Source organism: Artibeus jamaicensis, unplaced genomic scaffold, assembly GCF_021234435.1.
Source record: "Artibeus jamaicensis isolate MK-2021 breed Jamaican fruit bat unplaced genomic scaffold, CSHL_Jam_final contig_924, whole genome shotgun sequence".
Lineage (NCBI taxonomy): Eukaryota > Metazoa > Chordata > Mammalia > Chiroptera > Phyllostomidae > Artibeus > Artibeus jamaicensis.
In genome coordinates, this window is record NW_026522015.1 from 680,172 (window position 1) to 704,529 (window position 24,358).

Consider the following 24,358-nt stretch of genomic DNA (forward strand, 5'->3'; position numbering starts at 1 on the left):
TTGCTCAAGTATAGTTGTGTTCATTTTCCCAGCACCACTTTACCCAACCACACCCACCTCCATCTCCTACGCTCAATCCTACCCCTTTTTTGCTTTGTCCATGGGTCCCTTATACATGTTCCTTAATGATGCTACACCTTATATCCCCCATTATTCCCCTCTCCCCCCACATCTGGTTACTGTTAGTTTGTTCTTTATTTCAGTACCTCTGGTTATACTTTGCTTGCTTGCTTGCTTGCTTGTTTGTTTGTTGATTAGGTTGCACTTAAAGGTGAGATCACATGGTATTTGTCTTTCACTGTCTGTGTTATTTCACTCAGCATAATGCTCCCCAGTTTCATCCATGCTGTCACAAAGGGTAGGAATTCCTTTTTTTTCTGCTGCATAGTATACCATAGTGTAAGTGTACCATGTTTTTTTGATTCACTAATTTACTGATGCGCACTTCGATTGCTTCCAGAAGTTGGCTATTGTAAATTGTGTTATTAGGAACATTGGGGTGCATAGGTACTTTTGAATTGGTGCTTTAGGATTTATAGGGTATAATCTAAGCAGTGAAATTGCAGGGTCAAAAGGCAGTTCCATTTTTAGTTTTCTGAGGAAATTCCGTCTATTTTCCACAGTGGCTGCACCAGTCTGCATTCCCACCAACATTGTACTAGGGTTCCCTTCTCTCCACAACCTCACCAGCACTTATTGCTTGTTGATTTGTTTATAATGACCATTCTGACCAGTTTGAAGTGGTTTTAATTTTCATCTCTCTGATGGCTCATGATGCTGAGCATCCTTTCATATGTCTCTGGGCCTTCTGTATGTCCTCCTTGGAGAAGTGTCTTTTCAGGTCCTTTGCCCATTTTTAGTTGGATTGTTTGTCTTCCTGGTGTGGAGTCATGTGAGCTCTTTATATATAATTTTGGAGATCAAACTCTTGTCTGAGGTATCATTGGCAAAGATGTTTTCCCATACAGTGGGTTCCCTTTTTATTTTGCTAATGTTTTCTTTAGCTGTGCAGAAGCTTTTTATTTTGATGAGATTCCAATGGTCTATTCTTTTCTTTATGTCCCTTGCTCTAGGGGACATATCAGTAAAAATATTGCTTTGTGGAATATCTGAGATTTTCCTGCCTATGTTCTCCTCTAGGACTTTCATGGTGTCTTATATTTAAGTCTTTTATCCATCTTGAGTTCATTTTTGTGTATGGTGTAAGTTGGTGATCGAGTTTCATTTTTTTGTGTAGAGTGGTCTAGGTCTCCCAACACTATTTGTCGAAGAAGCTACTTTTACTTCGTTGTATGCTTTTGCCTCCTTTGTCCAATATTAATTGACCATAGAGACATGGGCTCTCTATTCTGCTCCACTGATCTATTGTTTTTTATGCCAGACAGTTTTGATTACAGTGGCCTAGTAATATGGTTTTATGTCAGGTATTGTGATCCCTCCTACTTAGTTCTTATTTCTCAAAATTGCTGCAGCTATACAGGGTCACTTATGGTTCCATATGAATTTTTGAAATGCTTATTTTATATATGTGAAATATGGCATTGGTATTTTAATAGGGATTGAGTTAAATCTATAAATTGCTTTGGGTAGTATGGACATTTTGATGATGTTAATTCTTTGGATCCATGAACACAGTATATGCTTCCATGTGTCTGTGTCTTCCTTAATTTCTTTTTTTGGTGTTGTATAGTATTCTGAATACACATCTTTTTTATCTCCTCGGTTAGGCTTACTCCTAGGTACTTTATTTTTCTTTTTGCTATAGCAAATGGGATTTTCCCTCCTGATTTCTGTTTCTGATATTTCATTTTTGGTGTACAAAATGCCTTTGATTTCTGAATATTGGCTTTGTATCCTTCTGTTTTGCCAAATTTACTTATTAGGTTGAGGAGTTTGTTGGTGGAGTCTATAAGATTTTCTGTTACACTATCATGTCATCTGCAAAAATGTCAGATTTGCTTCCTCCTTTTCAATGTGGATGCCTTTAATACCCTTTTCTTGTCTGATTGCTGTGTTTAGGACTTCCATTACTATGTTGAATTGAAGTGATGAAAGTGGACAAAATTGTCTTGTTTCTGATCTTAGTGAGAAAGCTTTTAGTTTTTGCATATTGAGTAATGTGGTGCCTATAGGTTTTTCATATATGCTCTTTATTATGGTGAGGTATGCTTTCTCTACTCCTACTTTGCTGAGTGTTTTAATCATAAATGGGTGCTATATCTCATCAAATGCTTTTTCTGTATCTACTGTTGTGATCATGTAATTTTTGTCTTTCTTTTTTTTAATGTGATGTATTATGTTTATTGATTTGCGATTAATGTACCATCCTTGCATCCCTGGGATGAATACCACTTGATAATGGTGTATGATCTTTTTAATGTCTTGCTGAATGCAGTTTGTCAATACTTTGTTGGGAATTTTAGTATCTATGTTCATCAGTGACATTAGCCTGTAGTTTTGTTTCTTTGTTGAGTCTTTGGTTTGGGATTAGGATGAGGCTGGCCTCTAAAAAGAGTTTGGGACTCTTCCCTCTTGATTTTTTTGGAATAGTCTCAAAAGTACAGGGGTTAGCTCTTCCTTAAATGGTTTGTAAAATTCTCCTGTGAAACCATCTCTTCCAGGGTTTTTGTGTGCTGGGATTTTTCTGATTGCTGCTTCAATTTCACCAGCTGGTATCAGTCTATTCAGAATTTCCTCTTCTTGTTTCAGTTTTGGAAGATTATATTTTTCTAGAAATTTATCCATTTCACCCAGGTTGTCAAATTTTTTGGCATATAGTTATTCGTAGTAATTTCTTACAATCCTTTGTATTTCTGTGATGTCTGTTGTAATTTATTCTCTTTTACTACTGATTGTGTCTATTTGTGTCCTCGCCCTCTTTTTCTTGATGAGTCTAGTTAAAGGCTTGTCAGTTTTGTTTATCTTTTTAAGGAAGTAGCTCCTGGATTTATTATCATTTGAACTGTCCTTTTAGTCTCTATATCATTTAATTCTGTTTTATATTGATTATTTCCTTCCTTCTACTCACTCTGGGCTTTGTTTTTTGTTGTTCCTCCGGTTATTGTAGATGTACTGTTAGGTTGTTTATTTGAAATGTTTCCATCTTTTTTAGTTTGGCTTGTATTGCTATGAACTTCCCTTTCAGGACTTCCTTTGCTGTGTCCCGTAAGTTTTGGACTGTTGTGAGTTCATTTTTATTTGTTTCCAGAAACTTTCTAATTTATCCCTTGATCTCATTATTAACCCACTCATTAACCCGTTCACTAATCTGTCTCCATGTGTTTGAATGTTTTTGAGTTTTTTCCTTGAGGTTGGTTTCAAGATTCAGTCCCTTGTGGTGTAAGAAAATGCTTGATATGATTTCAGTTTTCTTAATTTTTTTGAGGCTTGTTTTATGTCCTATCATGTGGTCTATTTTTGAAAATGTTCCATCTGCATTTGAAAAGAATGTGTATTTTTCTCCTTTGGGATGAAATATACATGTAAAACAACTGATACACATATCAGTTAAATCCATTTGATCTAATGTGTCATTCAGTTCTACAATATCCTTGTTGATATTCTGTTTGGAAGATCTATCCATTGGTGACAGTGAGGTGTTAAAATCACTTAGCACAAGTGTGCTGCTATCTATATCTTTCTTGAAGTCCTCCAAGAATTTTCTTATATATTTGGTAGCTCTTATGTTGGATGTATATATGTTTACAATGTTTATGCTTTCTTGATGGATTCTTCCCTTGAGTATTTTGAAGTGTCCTTCTCTGTCTCTTTTTATGGCCTTTGTTTTGAAGTCTAGTTTGTCTGATATAAGTATTGCTACCCTGGCTTATTTTTCCTGTCTATTTGCTTAAAATATTTTTTCCAACTCTTCACTTTCAGTCTGTGTAGGTCTTTTATTCTGAGGTGGGTTTCTTGTAGACAGCATATATGCAGGTCATGTTTTCTTGTTTATTCATTCTCCCTGTGACTTTTGTTTGGAGAATTTAATCCATTTGTACATTTAAGGTTATTATTGATAGGTACTTATTTATCACCATTTTACCCCCTTTGTAACTGTTTTTCCTTCTTTTTCTTTCTCTTCTTAAAGCAGTCCCTTTGGCATACCTTGCAGTATGGTTTGGTGGAGGTGTCTTCTTTCATCCTTCTTTTGTCTGGGAAACTCCTTTTTTCACCTTCTAACTTAATTGAGAGCCTTGCTGGATTGAGTAGTGTTGGTTGCAGGGCTTTGCTTTGCATTGGTTGGCATATTTCTTGCCATTCCCTTCTGCCTGGAAGTGTTTCCATTGAGAAGTCAACTGCTAACCTTATTGGGTCTCCCTTGTATGTTACTTCATATTACTCCATTGCTGGCTTTAAGATTCTCTCCTTGTCTTTAAATTTTGCCATTTTAATTATCACTTATCTTGAAGTGGGCCTCTTTAGATTCCTCCTAATTGGGACTCTCTGTGCTTTCTGGATTCATGTGACTTTCTCTCTCATCAAATTAGGGAAGTTTCCCCCCATTAATTTTTCAAACAGGTTTTCTTTCCTGTGCTCCTCCTCTTCTTCTGCTGGTATCCCTATTATATGGATATTATTACGTTTCACGTTGTTTTGCAGTTCCCTTAACCCCTCTTCATTCTTTTTTAGTCTTTTTTTCTTTCCTTATTCTTTCTGGGAGTTTTTTTTTCCTACCTATTCCTCCAGCTCACTGATTGGATCTCCTGCTCCATCTAGCTTGCTTTTGATTCGTTCTACTTGCTCTTCAGTTCAGAAATTGTATTCTTCCTTTCCTCTTGGCTCTTCTTGATTGTTTCTATGTTCTTTTTCATGCTGATATATTTTGCAGTAAGTTCCTTATAGCTCTCATAGCTTCCCTGTAATTCTCTGTGAGCTCATTTAGCCTTTTTATAAGTTTTGAACTCAATATCTGGTAGTTGACTTGCCTATATTTTATTTAGCACTCTTTGTGAAGATTCCTTCTGTCTTTTGGATTAGAGGTTGTTTCTTTGTCTTCTCATTATTAGTGAGATTCTTCTTGCTTGTTTGTTCTTCTCAAAATGAGCTGTTTTGACTCCCTGAGTTTTGGTGTGCTCTTCTTTGGTAGAAGACCTATGGAATTCAGTGTTGCAGTCTCCTCGATCTCCTGAACTTGATGCTCTTCGGATGCCCTTTATACCCTTTATGTTGGCTCTCTAGATGTAGGGTTTTAAATGTTGTTGGATAATTCTTTGGTGGGTCCTTCCCTCCAGCTGGTTGACTGAGGGTCACTTTACCCACCATGTCTTGTATGCTGTTCTGCAGGTGCTGCCAGAACAAAACCACAAAGTCCAAGAAAAAAAACCCACATCCTCAAAAATTACTGCCCCCTACAATTCCTCTATGAAAGTAAATGAACAGTATTAATGAAGGTGTAAAGAGATTAAGACCATTATAAGAAAGGAGAGTGAATATGAGATGACCTACTGAAAGAAAAATCATATTGAGAGGGTAGAGGGAGGAGCACTAAAAAAATTTGGGAGTCAGCAAAGTGAAGAGAGAAAATAAAATTTACATCATAAAAAAAGGAATGAAGAAGGAAGAATATGCACAAACTTGAAGGACAAGAAATGAATGTTGAAAAGCTATGAAAGAAAGAAAATATTGCAAATCATGGAGAAGACCACAGTAGATTTCATCTCAGTAGTCTCTAGTATTTACCAGATGTTTTTTCTTTCTTATCCATCTCTGGTGATGTAAGATGTTGACCCCATCTGACCTTAGGCAATCTGTTCTGAGACTTCCAGGGATCTACTGTCTGTGGCTGTCTCCTTTGGTTGTTAATCTAGTCACTCTGCACTCAGCAGTCAGGCTTAAGCTCCACAAACCCAGGGCAGAGTCTCTCCTGGGTTCAGCATTATTGATTCTCCTCAGGTTGCTGCTGCTTGGAGGGTAATGGTCTGTCTGAGCACGATGGCTGTTGCCATATGGTGTATGACTCAGCACCAGGATCCCAGCATCTACTCTTTCAGTTTTACCCCTAGTCTCTACTCAGGTGTATCTAGCCGACTCTGCCTCTGCCTTTGCAGGAGCCCAGGGTAAGTGTCTGCAAATTAAAATTTGTGTGTAGACCCTCTAAACAGCTCTTTGCGTCTCTAGCCATTTATCTCTGGCGGAGAACAACCCTGGACTTTTTGCCACTGGTTGTTATTTGTGTACTTTTTGGGCTCTGGTCCTCTAGGGTTGGGATCCCAGCTTAGGGTTTAGACCCCATTCTCCTCAGGGGGATCCAACTGGCCACTTAATTATCCCTCAGGTGCTGCTGCCTGTGGGTGCCCAGCCAGCCTTCTCAAGTCTCCACTGCACTCCTTACCACTCAGGTTGTGCTGAAGTTGATTCTTCTGTCCATCTGACATTATAAGACTCCTCTGTCACTACTATTCAATTGTTTGAATAATACAAGTGATTTCTTCAAAATTTAGTTGTATTTCCAGATTGGTCGTGGGAGGAGGTTAGTGTTACTTCCATTCACTTCTCTGCCATCTTGCCCTCCAATTTATAGTCTTTTTCAATTTACCTTTCTATTTTTTAGTTTCAGAATCTTCAGATAGCTCTTCCTGATCCTCTGTACAGGTTTTATGGTTGTATTTAGCTGGGGAGCTATGATGGAATTTACTCATTTAGTCTTATTGCTGTATTTTGAATAACTAACATGACATAGCATAAAAGCTTGGATGAAGTGAATAAAGTTGCATGTCAGATTTAATTGCAAGTAAAAAGTTGACATTTTAGTTCTCATTGTAAAAGGATTTTAATGTCTTGCTTTTTGCATGGCAAGTGCTAGCAAGAGCCAGATTTGGATTCTCCAGTTTCAGGGATAGAATTCCTAATAAAAGCCAGTATTAATTACTCAGACTAACTTTTGTAGCTTATTTACTTAACTGCCCTGGTCAATTTAATCTTGCTTTGGCTCTGCTCTCTCCTGGGTACTTTCACATACTAGAAATCATATAATAACCACAATTGCTTAATTAGGTGATGAAAATTATCTTTAGTTTAAGTGACTGGTTTATTTGGTCACAAATGCTGCCAGATATTGGGGGCTGGGAGTGACTGGCTTCCTGAGTGGAAATATGCTGGAATCTAATGGATGTAGCAATGTAACTAAGCATTTTTCTCACTCTCTGAATTAAATGGGATTCACTTGTTGGCTTTAATTTTTCATAGTCCCAGGCTACCCATATGCTGCAAGCAGTATCAAGTATGGAGAACTAACTACCTTTATTTAGATCAGAATTCACTGACCTTCCTCAGCATTCCAACTTTTCCTTAGATTTCTAGACTCTAAACTTTCTCTTTCTGGTAGTTTTTCTCTGCAGTTTTAGGTAGTTTACTTATTTAGCACTAAATGTTACTCAGTACTTAGTATTTATCCATGATCATTTGTATTTATGGTTTAATAATAATAGAGAACTACTCTAGGCTAAGATTAAGTGCTTACCAAAACATTAAAAGCCTGAAGTAGCACAAGTCATTGGGTTTGGGTTTAGTACTACAGAGAGACAAGAGTTGCTGCCACCCAGAGTCAGCAACCTGCTGCAGATTTCAGAGCTCCTTCAGAGTGTCCCGGAAGGTGAATGGCACTAAAATACAGAAACTGCTATGAAAATTCACATCTATCTTGGCTACTGTGAATAATGCTGTACTGAACACAGGGGTACTTATATCTTTATATGTTTGCTATTTTTTTTTGGTTGATAAGGGCCAAACATATAATGATGGGAGGAGACTAAATTTTGGGTGGTGAACTCACAATACAATATACACGTGACATATTCCAGAATTGTACACTTGAAACATATTATTAACATCACCACAATACACTTAATTTAAAAAACCCCACACTTGGAAAATCTACACCTCTACCCAGTCATAAGAGAAAAAATGGCCTCTGTTCCTTCCATCTTCCAAATCTTGTAAAAGTGGATCTTGTTGGTGGAACCCTGAACAAATTCAAAATCTTGTAAGCAAGGGAGCCTAAGAAGTGTGGCTCCTGGGCTTCTGGCCCTGGCAATACAAGAGACCTGAGAGGTTATAAAGAATAATGAGTGCCAGCAGTTAATATTTAGTGAATTAATAGTGTTTAATTCCAATGTAAAAAATTTTTTTTTCATGTGATAAGTTAGACCTTGGTTGTTGTTCATCCTTGTGAAATAGAATTTCGTTAGTCATAACACATTCAATAATCATATAGATATGTCATTAAGCTTTGATTTTTGTACATGGTCTAAGGTTAGTCAAAACAAATAATGGACTTCCTCAATCAAAATTAATGTTTGGTATAAAAAATTTAATGACTTCAAAACTATGATGTTTTGATTATCGGGAGGTGGTGCAGAATTCTATTGTTGGTGTAAAATAATCTGTATGCTACGAACTGTGCTAATAGAAAGCCCTTAAGCAATAAGGGATATATACTTAGAATGCTGTGAAACATCTGAACTCATTCTAAATTGAGTTAATGTTGATATTTTCTGATAAACGTTATGACAAACATTGTTACTTAAAATTGTTTAAAGAATAGAATGTACCCAGAATTCAAAGAAAATATGCTTATTGTAGAATTACCATAAAGATAGTATGATGCAATTGTGTTCTTTTTTCTGAAAAATAAAGGCAGCCTTTTTTTTGAATTTTAAAAATCTGAGCAAAAATATAGAAAAAACTATTTTAACTTATGAGTATATTACTTCTATAATGTACACAAATTCCAATGGCTTTCTTTTGAGTAACAGTCATTTCACACTTAAACTTAATCACTTAAAAATCTATTATTAAATTAAAATAATTTTAGTGACTTCAAAATGAATCTGTAGATATCATCTTTGTTTTTCAAAGTAAGATAGTGCCTCATTTGCTATTATATGAAAAAATTACTGAAATATTTAGTACAGAATGAAAAGGTTATGTGAAAAAAGAATGAAAAAATAAAACCAACCAAACAAACAAAACCTATGCAAGTGTGTTGTGGACCTCTCTGACTGGTTTCAAGAATTGTAACTACCTTCCATGGCTAAGGATGGGCGAGTGACCTCCAGAATGTGAGCCACAGGAGACAAAAGCTTGTCTCCAGTAGCAAATGCTGCCTCAGTTTCTTCTCCCTGTCCCCAAAACTTGGTCTATGTTGTTGACAGGTAAGTCTCCTCACAGCAGGGAGCAACCTAAGCCAGACATGATTATTTGGGAGGCTATCATGGAAGGACTTGGGGGGCTGCAACAAAGAGCGAGCAATAGACTTGTGCTCCCTGGCTATGTGACATAGTCCAAGTCCCCATGTCCTCTGGGAGAAGCACTTGGTGGCTCTAATCCACTTAAGCCTGAATGCCTGATGGGGAGGGGTGCAGCTCTTTGCCTTGCCAGAGTAAATCCTGGCGGGGGTGGGGGGGGCAGAAATCTAGCATCACAAAGAATTCCTGAAAAACCTGTGAAATTTGCTCTGCTAAGAGTGCTTTCATTCATATGTTAAAAATTTGAGCAGGAAACCCTAAAGTTTCTAAAAAAAAAAAAACCCTTCCTGACAGACTGTGACTCAGACTAAGCCCTCAGATTTCTTTGAAATGTTATCTACTGTTTGATCCTTGCCGCCCTGTATTCCTGTGTATTACAACCCAATAAAAGCCTCTGGAGGAGAGGGCTCAAGGCCTTTACTCCCTGAGAAACTGGCCACTGCTCTAGGCCCTTCCCCTTTGAGAGATCGGCCACCTCTCCTCCCCAAGCAGATCATGTCTTGTTTACTTTCATCCGTTGTGGATGGGGGGGACTTGCCGGAAAAGTTGCCCCCACACCAGTGAAGAATTTTTAAGTTAAATTACAGTACCTTTTGGATGAACATTGATGCTGAAAATAAGATGGAATAATTTCACTCACTCCAGAACAGTAAAAAATAGTATTTACAAGGAGTAGATAGCATATTACTAAAAATACATATATATTGATTTTAAAAAGGGCCCTGGCTGGTGTGACTCAGTGGATTGAATGCTGGCCTGTGAAGCAAAGGGTCACTGGTTTGATTCCCAGTCAGGGCACATGCCTGGGTTGCAAGCCAGGTCCCCCCCAGTAGATGGCACATGAGAGGCAACCACACATTGATGTTTCTCTCCCTCTCTTACTCCCTCCATTCCACTCTAAAAATAAATAAATGAAATCTTTTTTAAGAGAGAGAAGTGTTTAAAAAGGCGTTATAGGAAAGCAAAATACAATTTATGTCTCTATAGACTAAAGTAAACTAAGCAGTGGCCAAACATGTAAAAATTTTGGGTTTGGTACAAATATGTAACTAGGCTTTAATTTTAACAAAACTATACAAAGTTTGATGTTGTCTATTATGTGTTGATTTAACTGATCTTGGCAGTTTGTTTATTCAACATGATCTTCACAGTAAAATTGCTTTATATCTTGGAAGCATTTAATCTTACTTGCCCAAGTTACTCTGCAGCAACTGTTGAGTGATTCTTTTCTACTCTGCATTGCTAAAAGATTACATGTACCATACTTTGAGCAAAGATATTAATGACCATTAAATAGAAATTTTTACCCAAGCTCCCAAATCCTCTAAGATCCAATGTGTCAACCAAAATGGTGCTAAGTGAACATGCTCTATGAAAAATTCCTTAGTTAGTATGTCATATTTCAATTTTTTATATTCCATTTATATTTTATTTTATTTTTTGTTGTTGTTCAAGTACAGCTGTCTGTATTTTCCCTCCACCACTCCACCCCACCCCAGCTATCCCCACTTCCCTCCCCTGATCCCACTCCATCCTTGATTTTGTGTATGTGTCCTTTATTGTTGTTCCTGAAAACCCTTTCTCCTTTGCCCCCCATTATCTCTTCCCACTTCCCCTCTGGTTACTGTCAGTTTTTTCTTAATTTCAATGTCTCTGGTTATATTTTGCTTGCTTATTTGTTTTGTTAATTAGGTTCCACTTATAGAAGAGATCACATGGTATTTCTTTTTCATCACCTGGCTTATTTCACTTAGCATAATGCTCTCCAGTTCCATCCAAGCTGTTGCAAAGGGTAGGAGCTCCTTCTTTCTCTCTGCTGGATATTATGCCATTGTGTAAATGCACCATAGTCTTTTGATCCATTCATTTACTGATGAGCACTTAGGTTGCTTCTAGCACTTGGTTATTGTAAATTGTGCTGCTATGAACATTGGGGAGCATAGGTGTTTTTGAATTGGTGTTTCAGGGTTCTCAGGATATAATCCCAGCAGTGATCTCAGCTGGGTCAAAAGGCAGCTCCATTTTTAGTTTTCTGAGGAAATTCTATACTGTTTTCCACAGTGGCTGCACCAGTCTGCATTCCCACCAACAGTGCTCTAGCGTTCCCTTTTTCTCCATATCCTCTCCAACACTTGTTTGTTGATTTGTTTATGATGGCCATTCTGACAGGTATAAAGTGATATCTCATTGTGGTTTTAATTTGTAACTCTCTGATGGTTAGTGATGCTGAGCATCTTTTAATATGTCTCTGTGCCCTCTGTATGTTCTCCTTGGAGAAGCATTGGTTCAGGTCCTCTGCCCATTTTTTAATTGGGTTGTTTGTCTTCCTGGAATAGAATCATGTGAGTTCTTTATATATTTTGGAGACCAAACCCTTGTCTGAGGTATCATTGGCAAATGTTTTCCTATATTGTTGGTTCTCTTTTTGTTTCAATACTGTTTTCTTTAGCTGTACAGGACCTTTTTATTTTGATGAGATCCCATTTGTTTGTTCTTTCCTTTATGTCCCTTGTTCTAGAGGATATTTCAGTGAAAATATTCATGCATGGTATAGCTAAGATATTACTCCCTATGTTCTCCTCTATGGCTTTTATGGTGTCTTGATTTATATTTAAGTCTTTTATCCACCATAAATTTGTTTTTGTATATGGTGTAAGTTGGTGACCAAGTTTCATTTTTTTTGCATGTTGCTATCCAGCTCTCCCAACACGATTAGTTGAAGAGACTATTTTTACTCTATTTTATGCTGCTGCCCCCTTTGTCAAGTATTAATTGACCATAGAGACATGAGCTCTCTATTCTGTTCCACTGACCTATGCGTCTGGTTTATGCCAGTACCAGATGGTTTTGATTACAGTGGCATTATAATACATTTTGATATCGGGTATCATGATCTCTTCTACATTGTTGTTCTTCTTTCTCAGAAGTGCTGTAGCTATATGGGTTTGTTTATGCTTCCTTGTAATTTTTTTTAAAATCTTTGTTCTATATCTGTGAAATATGTCATTGTACTTTAACAGGGATTGAGTTGAATCCATAAATCACTTTGGGTAGTATGAACATTTTGATGATGTTAATTCTTTGGATCCATGAACATGGTATATGCTTCCACTTGCTGCATTTTCCTTGATTTTTTTCCCTTCAGTGTTGTGTTGTTTTCTGAGTACACGTCTTTTACCTCCTTGGTTAGGTTTACTCCTAATGACTTTACTTTTCTTTTTGCTATATCAAATGGGATTTTTTCCCCTCACTTCTGTTTCTGATATTTCATCATTGTTGTACAAAAATGCCTTTGATTTCTGAATATTGGCTTTATATTCTACGTTTTGCCAAATTCAATTATTAGGTTGAGTATTTTTTTTGGAGTCTATAAGATTTTCTATGTACACTATCATGTCATCTGCAAACAATGACAGTTTTGCTCTCTCCTTTCCAATTTGTATGCCTTATATATTTTTTCTTGTCTGATTGCTGTGGCAAGGACTTCCAATGTTGTGTTGAATAGGAGTGGTGAGAACTGACATCCTTGTCTTGTTCCTGATCTTAGTGGGAATGCTTTTTGTTTTTGCCTGTTGAGTATTATCTTGGCTGTAGGTCTCTTGTATATGGTGCATTTTGAACTTTAGCTTAAACATTCTAATTTTATTACTATAGTTAGAGTTTTAAAATGAGTTTTCTCATTTGGAAATAGGGTTTGGAAATAAATGCTATAGTGCCACAACAAATATTAATATTTAATGTCTGAAAATAGTTTCATATTCAAAGTAGAATCTTTTGGATACACTTAACTAGAACTATTTCCAAGCTTCTTACTTTTTCATTATGTTCCATGAAGAGGTCTACTGGTGTCATATGTACATAGCTAGTGCTCTGCTCTTACTCTTTTTTTTAATTTTTTTTTATTTTTTTAATTTTTATTGATTATGCCATTACATTTGCTCTATTCCCCCCTCCCTTCCCCTCCACCCTGCATACCCCTCCCCCACCATTTCCCCCTTTAGTTCATGAACATGTGTCTCAAATTCTTTAGATTCTGTATTTCCCCTACTATTCTTACCCTCCCCCCTATCTATTTTCTATCTACTGTCTATACTACTTATTTTCTGTACCTTCTCCCCCCTTCCCCTCCTCCCACTCCCCTGTTGCTAACCCTCCATGTGATCTTCATTTCTATGGTTCTGCTCCTGATCTAGCTATCCTCTTAGTTTGCTTTTGTTTTAGGTGTGGTTCTTAATAACTGTGAGTTTGCTGTCCTTTCACTGTTCATCTTTTTTATCTTCTTTTTTCTTAGCTAAGTCCCTTTAACATTTCATATAGTAAGGGCTTGGTGATGATGAACTCCTTGAATTTGGTCTTATCTGAGAAGCACTTTATCTGTCCTTCCATTCTAAATGAAAGTTTTGCTGGGTAGAGCAATCTTGGTTGTAGATCTTTGGTTTTCATGACTTGGAATACCTCTGTCCAGCCCCTTCTTGCCTGTAAGGTCTCTTTGGAGAAATCAGCTGACAGTCTGATGGGAACTCCTTTGTAGGTGACTGTCCCCTTAGCTCTTGCTGCTTCTAGGATTCTCTCCTTCATTTTAATCTTGGCTAATGTAATTATGATGTGCCTTGGTGTGTTCCTTCTTGGGTCCAACTTCTTTGGGACTCCCTGAGCTTCCTGGATTTCTCGGAAGTCTATTTCCTTTGCCATCTTGGGGAAATTCTCCTTTATTATTTGTTCAAATAATTTTTCCACTGGTGGTTGTGCCTTTCCCCCTTCTGGTACCCCTATAATTCGGATGTTGGAACGTTTAAAGATGTCCTGGAGGTTCCTAAGCTTCTCCTCATTTTTCTGAATTCTTATTTCTTCATTCCTTTCTGTTTGATCATTTTTTTCTTCCTTCTGGTCCTCTCCCTTGATTTGAGTCCCAATTTTCTTTCCATTACTATTGGTATCTTTTGTATCACCATTCATTTCAATTAATTTAGCTTCCATATGTTTCTCTAATTTGTGACTAAAATCCACCAGTTCTGTAAGGATCCTTATAACCAGTGTTTTGAACTGTGCATCTGAAAGACTGGCTATTTCTTCATCACTTAGGTCTATCAGTTCTGGGGCTCTGAGTTGTTCTAGAGCCATTTTTGGCTTATTTGTGCTGTGAAGTGAGCGGAGCGAAGCCTTAGTTGTTTACCAGGACGGGGGCGACCCAGGTCGCTGGTTTGTGATGCTTTGTGTGGGGGCGGGGTCAGAGAGGGAGCACTGGCGTTCCTCTCCGCTAGCCCAGCGCATCCAGTCACTCAAACGCCTCGGGCTTGCTTATCCGATCCTAATTTTGCGAGCCTGCTACACCGCGCGGGTTTCCCTTCTCACTGGTTTCTCCGCACGTAAATGCTCGCGACCGACCGACCCACCGCGCCTCTTCCCTGTGCGCTCCGGCAGCCAGCTCGCTGGCGATCAGCGCCCTGGGTTGCCTGCGCGCACCGCGCACCGCCCCGGGAATTTTTTCTTGCTAACCTGCTCCGCTGCTGGCCTCGCTCCTCGTACCGGTCCAGCCGAGTATCTAGTTGTCCTTTGGACTCCGTATTGTCGATTTTCTGTGTGGCTTGGTTGTGGCTGCTGTTAAAAATAGTTGTTCTTAGATTTGGTTGTGCACAGAGGCGAGGTGGACCCTCCACCTACTTCTCCATCTTGGCGGAAGTCCCCTTACTCTTTAATTTCAGTGGGTGATAAAGAACTACTAGGGTTTCTTCACTTGAAATTCAGACTTCAGGGGGCTATATTCTGAATCTAAAAGTTCTTATCTAGTACCTGAGTAAATTATGATAGTCATTATCATTATCCCTCTAATGATTATTGAACCTTATGGAAAAAATCTTCACTGGCTCAACCTATGGGGTTGGCTCTCATTGGATACACATATACACATTATGCTCTTTGACTTATTGCTGAACCCCCCAAATCTTCCCTTAATTTGTGTGTCTTAGCCCACCCACTGTAGCCTTACACTGTAGATTTTTTGCAGTCTCAGTAATCCCAGCTTTGACTCAGGCCTGTCAGATGATTGAAAACTTTGTTAGCATTGGTGGTTACAAAGACATAACATTTAAGATGAAAAGTGTCCTCGTTTTTTGGAAATATCATCATATAATGTTTCAGTTAGAGGAGATTTTCTTCCTGTTTAATACTAGAAATTCTGTGAGGCGGATGTTAGCCTGTCTGACAATTCAACCAAGAAAGGGGTGTAACTCACTCTTCTAAATTAGCAATTATCCTGGATCATCTTGAACCTAGACCTCCTGACTGAAATATCTCAAAATCTGTCTAGCATGGATAGTGGTTCAAATCTTTTTATAGTTGGCTGACATCTCATATTTAAATTCATTGGAAGAGACGTTCTACACTGAAAAATTCTCCGAAGACTTTCTTTCAAGCATCCAGGAAAACTATCCACAACTAGTCAGAACTCCAATGAGGAATGCATTTCTATCACATTTGGAAGCTCAGAATCATGCTCCCAGTAGGTCCTCGGAGTGTCTGGAATGTGTGTATAGTGTTCACTTCAGCAACACATATACTAAAATTGGAATATGTGTACAAAGCCAACAATAATGGAATTACTGTGGCTAGCCTCTCATTCTTGACATTTGAAAACCTTCCACTCTACTTTGGAAACAGCACTTTGTTAAATTTTTGAGTGGTCTGAGAACTCTCTCAACCCTTTCTTCTGTACTTTTAGAAAGCCCTGGAAAGGTCAATAATTTGCTTCAATGAAAATAAAACTCCTGAGCTACAATGTAATTACATAATCAGAAGGAGTTAGCATTTGTAAGGTGTTACCTTCTAACATCATCTTCACAGTGATTGAGAATCAATGCACTGTTCTGAATTTCCAGACCAAAATTAACCTGTGGTGATGGACTGACATTCCATCTTGTTCCCACCTTTAGTGAGAATGCATCCAATATTTTATTGTTAAGGGTGAAATTGAGTGTTGGATTGAGAATTTTTAAAAATCATGTCAAGGAAAGACCTCTCCATTACTAGTTTATGATATGTATAAAAGGAAAAAATTTTTTTCAAAGGCATTTTAAGGCTATTGATTGACTAACACATTCTGCTGATTTCCTAATTTAAACAAACTATCCTTGCATTCTAGTTATAAATCCTTACATGATCTTAGTTTCATTCTTATTTTCAGTTCCCTTCATTTGTGCTACTTTCATGAAATAAGTAGAAAACTTTCACATTCTTATACTGAAACATTTTTAACATGGTAATTATTATATAAGCACTTTAAAGAATTCATTACTAAATCTAACCTTGGCTTGCTGAGCATGTTTTTTGTTATTAATTATTCAATTAATAATTTCATTTTTTATCATTCCCCTATCTTCCCTGCCTGATTCCCCTGACAACTTTATTTTCTAAACCCTTTACTTGTGTCTTAGGGTCAGACCTTTCATTGTGGGTAGCCCAGGCTAAAACCTTATCTTTTGATCTAACAGAAAAAATTAATAATTATTCTTTGGAAAGAATGGACCACATAGGTTTTTGACCTGCAGACCCTGAGCATAGGAGAGAAAAGTAAATTTCTTTTTTATTATTATTTTTCAAATACCATTGGTATAAAAGTGAATTTCTATGCAGAAAAAAAAGGAGCTTTAAATGAAAGTCACATGATGAATGCTAAGCCTGTAGGTCTTCTTGACTCTTCTTGACTATGTGTCAGAATCTATATTCTAGGCTTTTACACTGTACACAGAGAATAGAGAATTTATTTGTAGGGCAGATTTATTTCTGACCAGATAACTCAAAAATGCATATAGATATTGACATTGTAGATTACCAAAGCACTGGTCAAATTCTGCTTAGTCACTCCACAATAAAATCCACTAGTTAACAAGTTTTTTCCCTATTGCTTTTTTTGTAGTGGTTTAGATTTTATTTATTTATTTACTTATTTTAACATTTTAATTGTTATTTAAGTAAAGTTTTTTGCCTTTCCTCCCCACCATACCCCAACACCCCAGCCCTCCCCACCTCCTTCCCCTGTTTCCACCCCCTTATTATTGTCCATGTGTCCTTCATAATTGTTCCTGCAAACCCTTCACCATTTTCCCCCATTATCCCCTCCCCTAACCCCTCTGGTCACTGTCAGCCTGCTCTCAATTTCAGTGCCTTTGGTTATATTTTTCTTGCTTCTTTGTTTTGTCGATTGGGTTCCTGTTAAACGTGACGTCATATGGTATCTGTCTTTTACTGCCTGGCTTATTTTACTTAGCATAATGCCGCGGACCAGCCTCAGCAGAGGCCAGAGATCCTGAAGGTGGGTAAGGTGTCGGCATTGGGTAGCAGACGACAACGTGCCTCAAAGGACAGTGAAGGTCTGTTCCGTTTATTGCAAGTACAAGCAGGTTTTTATATTTTCATTTTAGGTAGTGATTAACATTTTCAGGTGTATAGCATGATCAGTTAAGCAGAAAAAATCAATACAAAGGTAACCAGGAAAAGTACAAGAATTTCCATAGTTTCAGTTATATTAAACAAAAATTGTTTTGACCAGGAGAATCATTACTCAGACAATTTGAAATAGCTCTATGTACAGAGTTTGAATGTCTTATTGTTCATTAATGGTCTAGAATTTGGCATGGGGCAAAATGTACGCTAGACTGAGCAGAAGTTAGGAAATTTATTATAAGGCCTTCGTGATGTCTAACTTAGCTATCTATCTTTCTGTCCAAAATGTTTCTCTATGTACTATGGACTCTAACTCCTTGGTAATTGTATCTACATGCTTAGCGTATAGTATCTAACAAGCTTCTCCTGTTTCTTTGCCTACTAAATTCTAATTAATATATATTCCTGTTCAAGGTAAAGGAGGGGCTGTTACTCCAACAATTTTCAGATATTCAGGGGCTATTCCATTAGAGGGGATTAACTTGGGGGAGCACTCTGGGTAATTCTGGCTCCCTGCCACCTAATATTAACTTGTCCTGCATCTGCTTAATTGGGTCAGGGAAGGAAATATTCTTCCCCTTGGACTCACTGGACATTGTGGGCCTTTCCTCTTCTGGGCCCCCAGAGAGGGTATTATTTTGGGGAAAGGCCAAGGTGGCATTTTTCTCAGTCTGACCTAGTTGTTGATCAGCTCTGAGAATGGCCATCATTTCTAGGAGATTCCAAATTATCAGAAAAGTAAATGTCAGAATACCAAGAGTCAGCACAAACAGAATCAACACCATATATCAACTTATGCCACATCCACCTGGCCGGAACATGCTTCTGTGAAGTCGTAGTCCCCATGCCGTGACTTTGTCAGACAACATGGTTTAGTGTTGGATGTGGCAGCATAATGCTCTCCAGTTCCATCCATGATGTTGAAAAGGGCACAAGTACCTTTTTTCTTTCTGCTGCTTAGAATTCCATTGTATAAATGCACCATAGTTTTTCTGATCAATCCATTTACTGATGAGCACCTAGGTTGCTTCTAGCAGTTGGCTATTGTAAATTGTGCTGCTATGAACATTGGGGTGAATAGGTTCTTTTGGATTGGTGCTTCAGTGTTCTTAGAATATAATCCTAGCAATGGAATTGCTGGGTCAAAAGCAGTTTCATTTTTAGTTTTTTTGAGGAAATTCCAAGCTGTTTTTCATAGTGGTTGCACCAGTGTGTAATCCCACCAATAGTGCACTAGGGTTCCCTTTTCTTCACAACCTCTCCAACACTTGTTGTTTGTTGCTTTGTTTATAGTGGTCATTTTCAATGGTGTGAGGTGGTATCTCATTGTGGTTTTAGTTTGCATCTCTCTGATAGCTAGTGATACTGAGCATCTTTTCATATGTCTCTGGACCCTTTGTACGACCCTGAATAGCTGCAGCAATTTTTAGAAAGAAGAACAACAAAGTAGAAGAGATCACAATACCTGATATCAAACTATATTACAAGGCCACTATAATCAAAACAGCCTGGTACTGGCATAAGAACAGCCACATAGACCAATGAAACTGAATGGAGAGCCCAGAAATAAACCTAAGTCTCTATGGTCAATTGATATTTGATGAAGGGGGTAGCAACATAAAATGGAGTAAAAATAGACTCTTCAACAAATGATGTTGGGAGAGCTGGACAACTACATGCAAAAAAATTAAACTCAAGCACCAACTTACACCATACACCAAAATAAATTCAAGGTGGATAAAAGACTTAAATATAAGCCATGACACCACTAAAATCCTAAAGGCGAACACAGGCAAGAAAATCTCAGATATTTCATGCAGCAACATTTTCACTGATATGTCCCCTAGAGCAAGAGACATAAAGGAAAGAATAAACAAATGGGATCTCACCAAAATAAAAAGCTTCTGCACAGCTAAAGAAACTGGAATTAAAATAAAAAGAGAACCAAATGTATGGGAAAACATATTTGCCAATGATACCTCAGACAAGGGTTTGATCTTCAAAATATATAAAGAACTCACATGGCTCCATTCTAAGAAGACAAGCAACCAAATTAAAAAATGGGCAAAGGACTTGAAGAAACACTTATCCTTATAGCTTTTAATCAACTTTTAAAGTGAAATTATTATGGTGAAATGGACACGGACATGCTGCCAAGTATTACTATAAGACATCTAATGTGGCTTATTCCATCAGAGACCTAAGGGATAATTCACTTGTTAACTTCTGGTCACTTTACATCTCACTTTTTGGTATTTTGTTTTAAACCAGTCTTTGTAGCATTATATCTCCTGGAACTTGTCAGATATATATCTCTTGTTGAAATGGGTCCCATTTCAAATATACTGAATCAGGTGGTAAGATAGGTGGGAGTAGAGCCCACTTCCCCCTGTGCACAGATGGAACACCTAGCCAATCTTCTGAGGAACAGAGTGAACAGCAACTGGTATCCCATCATATATGAAGATTGGAGACCAAAAATTGTGGAGGACATTGAAAAATCAGATGGTAAGGAGAGTGCTTCAGGACAATAAGGTCCCTGTGACTAGTGCAGGGACCAGGGTGGCTGCAGCCCCAGTCCTGGAGCCTGCAGAGTCTGGTGTAGGATTCTTGGGAGAGAGCTGGGTCAACAGCTTCCTCCCCTGCCAAACAAGGTTTGAGCACCACCAGGGGGACCTGGATTCTTGAAGTCACAGGGAGGAATAAGGAATAAAGATGAAGTGGCAAACACACAGAGGTGGTGTGCACCCACTGAGATGGTGGACACCCTCTGGGAAGAGTTGGGCAGTGATGGACCCTGACCTGGTCTGGTTGGAGAGTGGGGCTGTGCAAGAGGCCAGGAACTTGTCTGGAGCAGCAAGGTTGAATAAAAGGAATTTTTCAAAAAGAAAAAGAGAAGAGAAAAGAGCACTCAGTGGCTGTTTGGGGAATTCCCCCACAGCAGCCGCCACTGTTTCATGCTCCCCTACCCCTGCTCAGCTGTGCAGTCACACCTGAAGCCTCCAGGACAGTGTCCACCTGAACCCTTGGCCCAGTGGCTGCCTGTTCTGCCCCAACAGAGGAGGCAAAGTGCTTATGCCCACAGCCCCTGGACAGAGCACACCTGACCCTGCCATCCTGAGGCACCTTACACCCAGCCTCTGTGCCCCTGGCCCTGCATGTCCAACTGGCTCTCTAAGAGGACAGCAGAGACACCCCCACAGAGGAGAGCTACAGGACTCAGGGAATCAGCAGTCCTGAGAAAGACTTAACCCAGTGGGTGGGAGGCACTGAACTACCCTGAAGGGACTCTGAGAGTCCCTAGCACCTAGGACGGCAAAGAGCGAGAAGGTGGTGTGTGAGTTGCCCCTAACTGGTACACCTCAAGAACTCTGCAACTGGTGAACTGAAGGCATAGGCTAGGCACAGAAGGGCACAGGAGCCCTGGTAGCAAGCTGAGGAACTGGGCTAGAGGCTGGACAACTGTGAAGACTATAGCTCAGGAAGGGAGAAAAGTGAAACCAATCCTTCTTCAGCCTGCTACAGACTGGAAGACCAGCAGAACTGGCTTGGCTGGTTTAAAGCCAGCAGAAGGCTTTTTTTTCTTAATTAAAAATTTTTATTCCTTCTTCCTTCCTTCCTTTCTTTTCCTTTGTTATTCCTGCTTCCTTCCTTTTTTTTACATTCCCACATGTGAGACAATAAAACCTGGAGCTATGAAAAGACAAGAGTTAGACCCAAAGAGGGGTCATTCCAACAACTGAGACAGTGAAACAAACTTCACTTTGCTACTTCAGAGAACTTGAAAGTTATTGTATATTTGTATTAATATTATTTTTAATTTTTCTTACATCTTTTATTTTATTACTAATTTTGTATTTCTCTTCTTTCTGTTTATCTTCTTCACTTGGTTTGTTAAATTGCATTGTTTGACTGGTTTCCCTTTTTCTCTCTTTCATAGTGTATTTTTAATTTTTTGTTTTTCACTTCACTTGTGTTCCAATAGCACACTACTCCAAGTCCTGTACTTCCTATTCTTGTTATTCAGATCACATAGATTCTATCATATGATTGTTGCTCCATTACTATTGTAAATAGTTGTTGTTTCATACAATTGTAAATACTACATAGCACTCCTCCTGGATCTTAGCTCACTTCGCTATTTCTTGAATTTTATTACTGTGGTGGATAACTCTATGCTCTTACACACTACACATATTTTCTATCCTTTACTCTCAATTTACCTCATAATCTGACCTTCCACAAGCTTGCTGATTTCTAGATCCAACTCACAATCCTTCTCCACCCCTGACAAGAATCTTAATTTGTTTCCACCCTTTCTAAAAAGTGGCTAGTTGGCTGAAACATCATAGTTAACACTACACATTTCCAAAGGATCACCTATCTCTTCTCTATGGGTTGGTACTTTAAATCACATACAGTACAATCCCGCCATCTTAAATCATTTTGCCTTCCCCTCCAACTGATCACAAAAAATTCTATTTGGGAGCTGTGAACACAAGTATTCATGAGGAAGAGGAAACCTACCAACAAAGGAACCACAACAGATAACAACAAAAGAAGGTGAAGGAGGGAGTGGAAGCCACACTAACCTCAATCCAGGACCTATCTGGAAATACAACTAAATGGTGGAGAAAATACCCAGAAAAAACAACTGAACAAGAACAAGAGAGAATCCTCAAAACTTTGTACACACAGAAGAATCAGCTTCAACACAACCCATTCACAGCTGCACAACAAAATACAAAACATGGTGGGCAGAGTAACTTTCAGTTAACCAGCTGGAGGAAAGAGGCCATCAAAGAATAACCCAACAACAATCAAAACCCAAAGACATACAAGGAGCCAATATTAATGACACCCCATGACCAGCAAGCTCAGGAGATCAAGGAGACTGCACCACTGAATCTCACAGGTCTTCTACCATAGAAGTTCACATGAGAATCCCAGGGAGTCATAACTGATCAATTTAAGAAGCAGACACTAACAAGAAGTCTCAAAAACAATGGGAAGACAAAGAAACAATCCCCAAATGAAAGGAAAGGAGGAAGCCTCAGAAAGAATGCTAAATGAAATAGAGGCAACTCAACTATCAGATATTGAGTTCAAAGCAATGGTTATCAGGAAGCTCAATGAGCCCATAGAGAATTACCAAAAACTAGAGGAAAACTACAATGAACTCACTGCAAACTATAGCAACATGAAAAAAGAACTGGAAACTATCAACAAAGACCAAGAGGAAAAGAAGAATTTCTAAACTGAAGAACACAGAGGAAGGAATCAAAAGCAGGATTGATGAAGCAGAAGATTGGATCAGCAAGCTGGAGGACAAAGTAGAAAAAATACCCGGAAAGAGCAAGAGAAGGAAACATGCTAAAAAGAATGAAGAGGGATTAAGAGAAATGCAAGACACTATGGAATGTAATACTATCCATATAATAGGAGTACCAGAGGGAAAGAAGAAGAGCAAGGGATAGAAAACCTGTTTGAAAAAGTAATGATGGAAAACTTCCCTAATTTTATGAGAGAAAAAGTCACACAAAACCAGGAAACACAGAGAGTGCCTATCAAGAGGAACCCAAAGAGTCCTACTTCAAGACACATCATAATTAAAATGGCAAAATTCCAAGACAAAGAGAAAATCTTAAAGGCAGCAAGGGAGAAACAGGAAGTAACATATAAAGGAGCCCCAATAAGGCTAGCTGCTGATTTCTCAATGTAAACCCTCTGAGCCAGAAGAGAATGGTAAAAAATATTCCAAGTAATGAGAAGAAGAGGCCTTCAACCAAAGCTACTTTACCCAGAAAGGCTCTCAATTAAAATGGAAGGCAAAATAAAGGAGCTTTCCAGATAAAAGAAGTCTAAAAGAATACACCTCCACCAAACTAGCTCTGCAAGACATGCTAAGGGAACTAGTTTAAGTAAAGGAAGGAAAGGAGTGAGAGAGAGAGGAACACAAGTATGAAAAAATGGCAATGAATAAGTACCTATCAATGATAACCTTAAATATAAATGGATTAAATGCTCCAATCAAAAGACAGAATAGCTGAATGGATAAGAATGCATGACCCACACACATGCTGCATACAAGAGACCCACCTCAGGATAAAAGATCTACACAGACTGAAAGTGAAGTGCTGGAAACAGATATTTCAAGAAAAAAAAAGATGGAAAAAAAACAAACAGAAAAAAAAGAGCCAGGGTAGAAATACTCATATCAGATAAAATAGACTTTTTTAAAAGAGCTATGAAAAGAGACCTAGAAGGTCACTTCATAATCCTCAAGGGGAGGATCAATCAAGAAGATACAAACATTGTAAATATATATGCACCCAACATAGGAGCAGCCAAATACATAAAGAAAATCTTGGAGGACTTCGAGAAAGATATTGTCAGCAACACAATTAGAGTAGGGGATTTTAACACCCCACTGTCAAAAATGGATAGATATTCCAAACAAAATATCAACAAAGATTTTGTAGCATTGAACAATGTCCTAGATCAAATGGACTTAACTGATATATATTTATAACCTCTCATATCAAAGAAGCAAAATACACATTCTTTTCAAATGCACATGGAATATTTTCAAAAATAGACCACACGATAGGACACAAAACAAGCCTCAAAAAAGTCAAGAAAATTGAAATTCTATCAAGCATTTTCTCCAACCA